This window comes from Tamandua tetradactyla, chromosome 6 (genome assembly GCF_023851605.1).
Source record: "Tamandua tetradactyla isolate mTamTet1 chromosome 6, mTamTet1.pri, whole genome shotgun sequence".
NCBI classification, from domain to species: Eukaryota; Metazoa; Chordata; class Mammalia; order Pilosa; family Myrmecophagidae; genus Tamandua; species Tamandua tetradactyla.
Genome location: NC_135332.1, coordinates 29,757,391 through 29,766,682, shown reverse-complemented (window position 1 = coordinate 29,766,682; position 9,292 = coordinate 29,757,391). Strand labels below are relative to the sequence as shown.

The window sequence follows — 9,292 nt, the reverse complement described above, 5'->3', positions numbered from 1 at the left end:
GGGACCCCATCTTCTTAACCTAAAGGTCAAATTTTAAAAACAAATTCCATTGTCTGGGCCTGTCTCCTGATTAGGGCCCAAGCCAGCAGCTGCAAAAGCCTGAAGTTGATGAGTGGAGAATTTACATGCTTACACTGGAAAACAGGCTCTGCTGCATTTTCTTTGGCTGGAAGCACTGAGTGTGGGAAAAGTCAAGAGCATTGACTGAGCCAGGTTTGAAGCCAGGGGTCAGCAGAAGGGGATTAGAGGGTGACAGTAACTAAGGTCTGCCTGTAAACCTTGGCTAAAGTTTAGGGCTTTCTCTGGGGTTGTTGATGATGGGAAAAACCTGAAGTTAACCAGGCAAGGGGTTTCAGTACATCTGAATGGACTCAAGGCTGTATAGGAAATGCTTAGATTTCTTTGCTTGCTTCCCCCTACAAACAGAAATGAAGTAAAGCCAGCCGAGGGCTGAATTATTATGCTGTGGCAAGTTTTCTGAAGATCTGGGCTATGAAGATGGATCCCTTTAGGAAATTTGACAGCTTTTCCACTCCTCCTTGCATTTTAGCATTTTACACCAAAATGCAAATGAAAGGAATACGCTGTCTTTTGCTGTCTTTCGCCAGGAAGCAGTCAATCCTCACCCCGTGTGAACAAGGCACATATTGGGGGTTCTTCTATCTAGACGGGGCTGCTTATGCTGCCTCACCCACATGTTCTCATCCGGTCCACTTTGTGTCTGGTGAAATCTGTGAGCAATAATGCAGATAAACCTAAACTTGTTCTTTGTGTGCGTCAGATCTTAAGCTACAGAGCCAGCGAGCCACATGTAATAAGATGCGATTTGGCCTTTGATCATTTGAAGGTTGGAGAGGCTTGGTTCATCCTTGTCCAACTTCCCTAGTAGCTAGCACAACGAATATTTTGCTTCCACATAACAATCCACAGAGACAGGGGATTTAGTTCTTCTGGTGGGGGTAGAAGAAAGCCTTCCCTTTGCCCCTACCCTACTTAACTCCTTCTGGCCAGGAAATTTGATGTCTTGGGTTTTTCTAAGAGTTAGTTCAGGAAGAAAATACCAGCTTCAGGGTAAGTTTATTTCCAGCTTCATGGGGTTGTTCACAGAGATGTGTATCTCCTATTTTACTTCCTTTGATTTAATTGGTCTGTTTGTCTTGTAGCACTGTTCGAGGATGGGGTAGGTTCCTTTCCCTTCCTGCTCCGTGCCCTGCCCTAATCCCTTACCCCAGGCTATTTGCTTGTTCGTTCATTTATCTAATACATATGGAAGAGCAATGGCTACGGAGCATGCAGTGTGCGTGCAGGGGTAAAACCGACCCCTTCCTCCGCCTTGGTATCCCCTATGCAGGCTTCGGTGACAGCACTTCCAGCCATTTACTGTACTTATCTGAGATGTTTTCATGTATCTCCCTGGAAAAGGTAAGAAGCACCTTGAGGGACAGAATCACACTGGTATTTGCTGTTATTCTACGCATCCAGCTAAAGTGGTTGGCACGTGGGAGATGTTCAGTATATGTTACTCAATTGAATGAATAAGGAGGTTTGAGATGACAAAGATGGATTGGTCAGAGAGTTCCAGGTCCCAGAGGTGGAAGAGAGCAGGTGGAAGTTCTGAGTAGCCTGAGCCTGGGGTAACCTTCCCAAATCATCCTGCGCGCGCAGAGCTGACCTCTTCAAAGTTACACTGTTCCAATCTCAGGGTGGCTGCTGTGCTAGTGATAGTGTCACAAAGAGAGTCCTCAGGACTGAGGACAGCTGATACAGCTTCATCATTCGGAGCACTTCAAAGGGACATTTATCTGTGGTAGAGCATTGCTTCAAAACTGACCACAATACTTTTTGATAATTGATTTGTGTAAGTATCAACATGCATACTTGTGTTTGTATTTTGGTGTGCAGTCTCAGAATCTTAAAATGTCAAAAGTGAAAAGACTGTAGAAGAAAACTTGCCCTTGCTTTTTAAAATGAGGAAATAAAGCCTAAAGACTGAGCAAGGTCATATTGCCAGGAAATGGAAGAGCTAGCACTAGAATCAAGGCCTCCTGATTCTCAATAAAATGCTTAGAAACCATGGAGAAGATGGTATTGGCTGTACTGTTACTTCCCTCTTAGGGGGAAGTATTTCTCCTACCCCTGTCCTGACAAAACATACACAAAGGCTTTTTCTTTTCCTTCCTTTCTTTCTTCCTTCCCTCCTTCCTTCCTTCCTTCTCTCCTTCCTTCCCTCCTTCTCTTCTTCCTGCTAACATTCACTTCATCCTTACTATGTAAGAGTTTTATATGTATCTTCTCATTTAAATTTCATTATAACCTTATGAAGCAAGCCCAACAGGTATTCTAATAATGATAATTATTATTATTCCTGTTTTATAGAAGAGGCACTGGGAGGTTAAGCAACTCATCCAAGATCATATAACTAGTAAATGGCCCAAACTAGGGATTCAGACCCACATATGTCTCCCTCCAGAATCCATGCTCTTAACTATTACTTTATAGTTTTTTCATTGTTTTATTCAAATCTAAGCAATACTCCACTACTGGAGAACTGAGCTCCCTTGTTGATAAAGGAATCATTCTTGCCACCTACATACTGGGCTCTATCCTATTTTGTACACATCTCCACTTTAGCTGCTTGTAACTACTTGTTTTTATGCCCATCTCTTCCATTAGAGTAGAAGCTCTTTGAATGAAGGGACCCTGTCTTTTTCGTCTTTTTATCCCCAACATCTAGCCCAGTGCCTGGCACAGGGAAGGTGCTTAATAAATGCTGAATAAATGAGCAGATGTCTGGAACTCTGATACAGCTCACAGGGTTGGCTATACAATGCTAGAGTAATTCCTTGGAGGCCCTGACTTGGGAACTAATCTGCTGTGCGTGTTGTCTCTGCTTGGTTCCCTCGTGAGAAAAAGGATAGCTGCTTTCATCCCATATAAAACAGAAATGTCGATAGATAGCCTTTCAATCTCCGAAGCCTAGTGTCTGTCCCATTTACTCCTTTGCTGGGTACATCCTGGCGTTGGTGGTGAGGATGGTGTCCACAGCCTAACCTATCAGTAGGTGCACAGCTGCACGTGGGAAGACGGCTTTGTTCTCTGGTGTAATACAGACGCTATATGGAGGGCTCTTCTGGGGAACAGGGTGGTGGTGACGTTGCACCCTTCCTCACTTCAGCAGTACTTTGATATCTGGAGCCAGGAATCCCTTCCTCTCCTGGGTGGCTTGGGCTGGACCTACCGAAACCAAGAATAACTTAGAGTTGCCAGCAGGGACCTCACCAAAGGATTGTAGCAACCAATTGCAGGCTGAAGGGTAACTTGCTATTTTTATACAAGGCTAATTTCCCCCAAATCCATGTCTTCAAATTGGGAGAAGGGTTAATGCTGTGGGCCCTTATGTCTGACCTGAGACCCTGTCATGCCTGTTCAGTCTCCAAAACAGAGCTTGGGAAGGTGCCTGGTCCAGAATGAAGTTCATTCCCTATGAGTTTATCATCTCTGCATTCTGTCTGGTTTGTGTGCTTCTAGTCAAAGCTGGACAGGCCCAATGTTCAACTCCCCACATCCTGCTCCTCCCCCCTCCTAAGGGAACTGATGTGACCCTGGCCAGGCTAGGAAGGAAGAGAGGGTGTCGCCATCCAGATCTTTGCCCTTCCTAAGGGCTGGGCAGTTCCAAACTCCTGTTGGGACACTGGCCTGTTTTCCACAACCCCTCTCCAAGAGTGCGCTTTCCCAAGGGAAAGGAGGCGGAACCTCTGCCCTGAGCCCCCAAGAGAAGCTCCCCGGGGGGGGTCATAGGAGGGGAAGGTCCTCTCTACGATAAATACTTCTCAAATGTCTCCTGTAAATCTCCAGATGTGTGGAGCGAGGCAGAGAGGAGAGAGCTTGAATTAGAGCCGATTAGAGACCATGTTCTCCCAGAGGAGGGCAAGCCTGCCCGTCAGCCGAGCCCCCACCCGGCCCCGGAGACCACCCCAGGAGGTGACAGCTTTCCAGGCAGCTGCCCGGGACCAGGCTTGCCGGTACCCTGTTCTGCGGCGCTGCTGTCCTTGGGAAGGACAGGCACCGAGTACCCTCTGCTCCTCTGCCCTTTCCGGTGAGAGCGCCGGGCGTCCCCGGGTGCACCCTCTGCCTACGCCAGCGGGGGCGAGAGGGAGGGCGCGGAGGAAGGAGGCAGAAGGTGGCAGAAGCACACTGCCCGGGCCGGTGGGTGATTTATGAAGTGCTGAAAAGCATCTTCGAAGCTGTCATTTATCTTACAGCTCTCAGCCTAAATAAACACAGAATCCGCCTAATTATAGTTACAGTGGAAACACAACACTCGAACCTCGTCGCCATCGCTGCCAGTCCAGCTCCGGCCCGGCGCCGCCCAGCTCCCGCGCCCGCATCAGCGCACAGCTGCACCCTAGCGGCCGCCGCCCCGCGCCGGAGGCACCTTCCTCCCAGCTGGGCGGGTCTGCTCTCTAGGCGCCCCCCACCCTCACCTCGCGCCTCTCTCCTTCTCTCCTTCCCTCCTTCCCTCTCTCCCCCCCTTCCCCTCCCCCTTTCTCTGGATACTTTCACTCTTTTCTGGTCCAGGGAACTTCTGCAAGAGCAAGGGGATGTCTCTTCCGGTGGTTGACCAGATAAGGGAAAGGCAGGTGACGCTTGTGTATCCTGTAGGATGGAGAGAGGACTTTTTTTTTTGTCACTTGGCTGCTTTGATCCTCCCAAGGAGGAGGGAAAGGCTCTTCCTGCTTGGTGAACATTCCTCTCTCTATCCCTATTCCAGGGCTTGAACTTGGAACCTGCATTTCTCATTTCTCTTTGACACGTGGGAGGCCTCCTACTTTTGGAGTCTCTTCTGTCTTGAACTTCAGAGCAGATGGGGCAGATGTTTAAAGTGCATCCAGGACAGTGATGTCACAGAGGGGTGCTGGAAGCAGCTCTCACCCATTGGGGCAGCCTCCCAAACCTGGTCTTTGTCCCAGGGAGGTGAGGCTTAGAGCCAGGGCTGCATTCAACAAGAGGAAAAAAATCCAGTTACTTAAACAATCAAGGGAGATCAGCCTCATGGCTGATGTAAACATAGCTTCATCAGTTCTGTAGAAACCAGTTCCCTAAAATGTGAATTTCAGAGCCCAAGACTTTGTTAACTGGGACCGTTCTCAGTTTCATCCATGTGGCCTTAACTTACGAGCTAGCATATACATTAGGCTAAACATATCACTCACCCCTGATTTACTGCTGTCTTTTTGTGTGTGCAGGGTCTTGCTCTTGTAGGCAAATTCGAGGATCTAATAACAAAGTAAAGGAAGGGTCTCTCAAGGGCAGGTGTAATCTGAGTAGGCCCGTACTCAGAGGATGTGGGCTTTGGGAAATGATAGAAATGAAGACAGGGCTGCCACCTACAAGTTGAATGGGAGAGGACACATCCATGGAAAGAGGAACTGGGAATGAGGGCATAGAACAAGAGGAACTAACTTTTCCTGCTCATTAAGTACCTGGATCTGGGAAATTCTTTTTTTTAAAACTTTTTTATTGTATAGTATAACATTTATACAAAGCAAAGAAATAAAAAGCAGTAGTTTTCAAAGCACTCTTCAACAAGTGGTTACAGGACAGATCCCAGAGTCTGTCATGCATGACCATGCTATCCTTTCAGATTTTTCCTTCCAGCTGCTCTAGAATATAGGAGGCTAGAAGGCTTAAATATTTTTTTTTATCATCACAATCGACTTTTTTCTTTCTTTTTTGTGAAAAATAACATATATACAAAAAAGCAATAAATTCCAAAGAATACCACAACAATTAGTTGTAGAACATATTTCAGAATTTGACATGGGTTATAATTCTGCAATTTTAGGTTTTTACTTGTAGCTGCTCTAAGATACTGGAGACTAAACAAAATATCAGTGTAATGATTCAGCAATCATATTCATCTGCTAAACCATATCTTCTTTGTATAACTCCACCATCACCTTTGATCTTTCCATCTCTCTTTTTAGGGGTGTTTGGGCTGTGGCCATTCTACTTTTTTCATGTTGGAAGGGTTTGTCACTGATATGGGTTGGGGAGATGGAACTATTTGATGTTCTAGAGAGGCTGGGCCCTCTAGATTTCAGGATTTATCTGGTCCAGAGACCCCTCTGGTTGTTGTAGGTTCCTGGAAAGTTACTCTAGTACATGGAACCCTTATGGAATCTTATGTATTGCCCTTTTAGGTGGTCTTTAGGATTGGCTAGAATGGTCCTGGTTGGAGGTTGGCAGGTTATGATAGGTAGCAAGGTCTAACAAAGCTTGCGTAAAAGCAACCTCCAGAGTAGCCTCTCGACTCTATTTGAACTCTCTCTGCCACTGATATTTTGTTAGTTACACTTCTATTCCCCCTTTTGGTCAGGATGGAGTTGTTGATCCCATAGTGCCAGGGCCGGATTCATCCCTGGAAGTCATCTCCCACATCACCAGGGAGACTTTCACCCCTGGATGTCATGTCCCACGAAGGGGGGAGGGCAATGATCTCACTTGCAGAGTTGGGCTTAGAGAGAATGAGGCCACATCTGAGCAACAAAATGACGGGCCTGGGAATTCTTAATCCTGATTTTGTTTCCTAACTCAACCCTGACTCATTCTTTTAGAGGGTTGTGAAATGTTGTCCCTCCTGCTTTATTTCAGCCATGAAGCTAAGCTAGAACAGCTGAGACCACGGACCCACATAGCTGCAAGGACTTGGGCAGCTGGGCTCAGGTGAGAGGCTCGTAATTTGAGCTTTTTGATGATCCTGCACGCCTCCCTGCCAGCCTACCCTTCTTCTCAAGGAACAGGACCCTTCCCTCCCCCAAACTGTCTAGGACATAGAGTACTTTACCCAAGTCTCCAAATCCTGTTCGAAGGAGAAGGGTAGAGAGCCGTTTCCATGGTATGCAGGGGAGTGCAACAAAGGAGTGATCCATTTTTTACTAGATACACCACTGCTTATCCATTAAAGTAAGATAAAAATACCTGTTCCCTGCCTCACTCCCAGAACACCAATTCAAATGAATGAGGATGTAAAAGCTCACGGTAAGAAAATCTCTCCCTAGGTGGTTCCAGATCCAAGAGCAGCTCTTTAGCACTCCTAGTGAGTTAGACAGTGAGGCCTCTCCTTATAGCTGGCTGGGGTAATCTCTGTTTTTGTTTTTGTTTTTTTTTTTGTCTTATTTTGTTTTGTTTGTTTGTTTGTTTTTCAGAGGAGACCTAAAGCCTCAGAAGAGTTAAGTGACTTTTCTGAAATCACAGAGTAAATCACTCTTGAAGACCTCAGTTTTTGTTTACTGAATCACAAATACGTTTTAGAATATGGTTTGTATTAACTCTTTGAAGGACAAGACAAAAGGAAAGCACATTTTTTAAATGTGCATGTATATATCTTTTAGAAAATACCTTTTCAATAGAAAGGGGAGTTTTTCTTTTATGATTTTCTGGTTTGTAGTGCCTCTTTAGGTTTTGTGGGTCTCTCTCCTTTCTCTTCTCCTTCTCCCATTTTTGCCCCTTCCCTCCAGTCTACCTTTTCCTCCTTCTTTAACAGTCCAGTCAGCAATTCTGTGCCCAGGATGCTTTGCTTTTTTTGTTGCCAGCCCTTTCCTGCCGGCAGCCTGGGCTTCCCCCTCCCTCCCAACTTCCTCAGTTGATCCTGTGCAGAAGTTGATAGCTTATCTCCATGCAGCAACAAGAAAGTGAGATAGTGGGCTTGGAAGCCAGCAACCGGAGAGCATCCTGGGAAATGGCCTACCCTTGTGGAACAGAACTCTTCCCCACCCCCCAAAGCAAAATCACCCATAGTTACTTTTTGTCCCTCTCTCGGGTCTAGTCTGTGATCCTACTGTCAAAGGTATCTTAAGGAAGACAAAGCAAAAGGCCCTAGGATTCCTCCCTGGACAGTTGTAGATGTACCATTTCGTCTTGCCTTTCAGATCTCCATCTTCAAAGGAAGTTCAAGTCCTAGCTTTGTCTCTGATGTGCTGTGCAATATTAGAAAAGTCACTCACTCTGAACTTCCCCAGGCATGTAGGACTTGATCAGAGAGGACATTTAAGTATTTGTCCCCAGGTTTAGAGCACTGGCAGTTTCTGTCTCAGGAGGGGAGAGTAATTGCCATTTCCAGTGACTTCGGAAGGGGCATGCCCTTCCAGCACTTCCTTCTTCCGTTACTTCATCCTGCATCCCGGGGACCTGGCGGGGAGATTTTGTCCCAGGCAAGGATTATTTTACCTAAAGGGCTCCCTGTTTCAAATCCAAGAAACTCTGGGGGATTGGAAACACATTACTTATCAATTCTTAATCTAATATATACTAAACTTTTCCTGTACCAGGAAAATATTTTCCCTTTCCATAAGGTGAAAAGAAAAAGTAGAGACATTGCTTCTGCTTCTGCCTCTGCCTCAATCTCAGTCAGTGATTCTCAACCAGGGGTGATTTTGCCCCCAGCCCCTGCACCAGGGGATATTTGGGAGTGTCTGGAAACGCTTTTTATTGGCACAACCAGGAAAGGGATGCTACTGGCATCTAATGGGCAGAGGCCAGGGCTATTGCTAAACATCCTGTAAAAGACAACCTCCACACCAAAGAATTATCTAACCTAGAATGCCCACAATGCTGAGGCTGAGAAACCCTGTGTTCTAGTTTGCTAGCTGCCAGAATGCAACACACCAGAGACAGACTGGCTTTTAATAAAAGGGGATTTATTTTGTTAGTTCTTCAGAGGAAAGGCAGCTAACTCTCATCTGAGGTTCTTTCTTACGTGGGAAGGCACAGGATGGTCTCTGCTGGTCTTCTCTCCAGGGCCCTGGGTTCCAACAACTTTCCCCGGGGTGATTTCTTTCTGCATCTCCAAAGGCCTGGGCCGAGCTGCGAGTGCTGAGATGAGGAATGCTGAGCTGCTTAGGCTGTGCTACGTTGTGCTCTCCATTTAAGCACCAGCCAATTAAGTCAAACATCATTCATTGCAGCAGGCTCATCTCCTAACCGACTGCAGATGTAAATCACCAACAGATGAGGTTCACCTACCATTGGCTCATGTCCACAGCAACAGAACTAGGTGCCTTCACCTGGCCAAGTTGACAACTGAATCTAACTACCACACCCTGGTCCAGGTCATCATTGAGCAAACCCTGGTCTAGGTCTTTGATGAAGTTTTGGGACTTAAATCACATGGAGGCCCCATGGTCCTGCCCTCAGAGGGGTCCTATGTAATAGGGAAATATTAGGAGGCATCTCTCCTGTCTGATAGGAGAGGCATAGTGCTTCATCTCATGTTTGGGGAGTTTGTAGTCTA

The 9,292-nt window shown here is 46.4% G+C and overlaps 1 long non-coding RNA gene across 1 annotated transcript; it reads left to right on the top strand.

The window, feature by feature from the left end:
• Window positions 1-1,178: 1,178 nt before the first annotated feature.
• Window positions 1,179-7,277, top strand: LOC143685910 (uncharacterized). The gene is made up of 3 exons (XR_013176793.1): window positions 1,179-1,422; window positions 6,655-6,726; window positions 7,209-7,277. It is a non-coding gene; the product is annotated as an uncharacterized LOC143685910 (long non-coding RNA).
• Window positions 7,278-9,292: the final 2,015 nt, after the last annotated feature.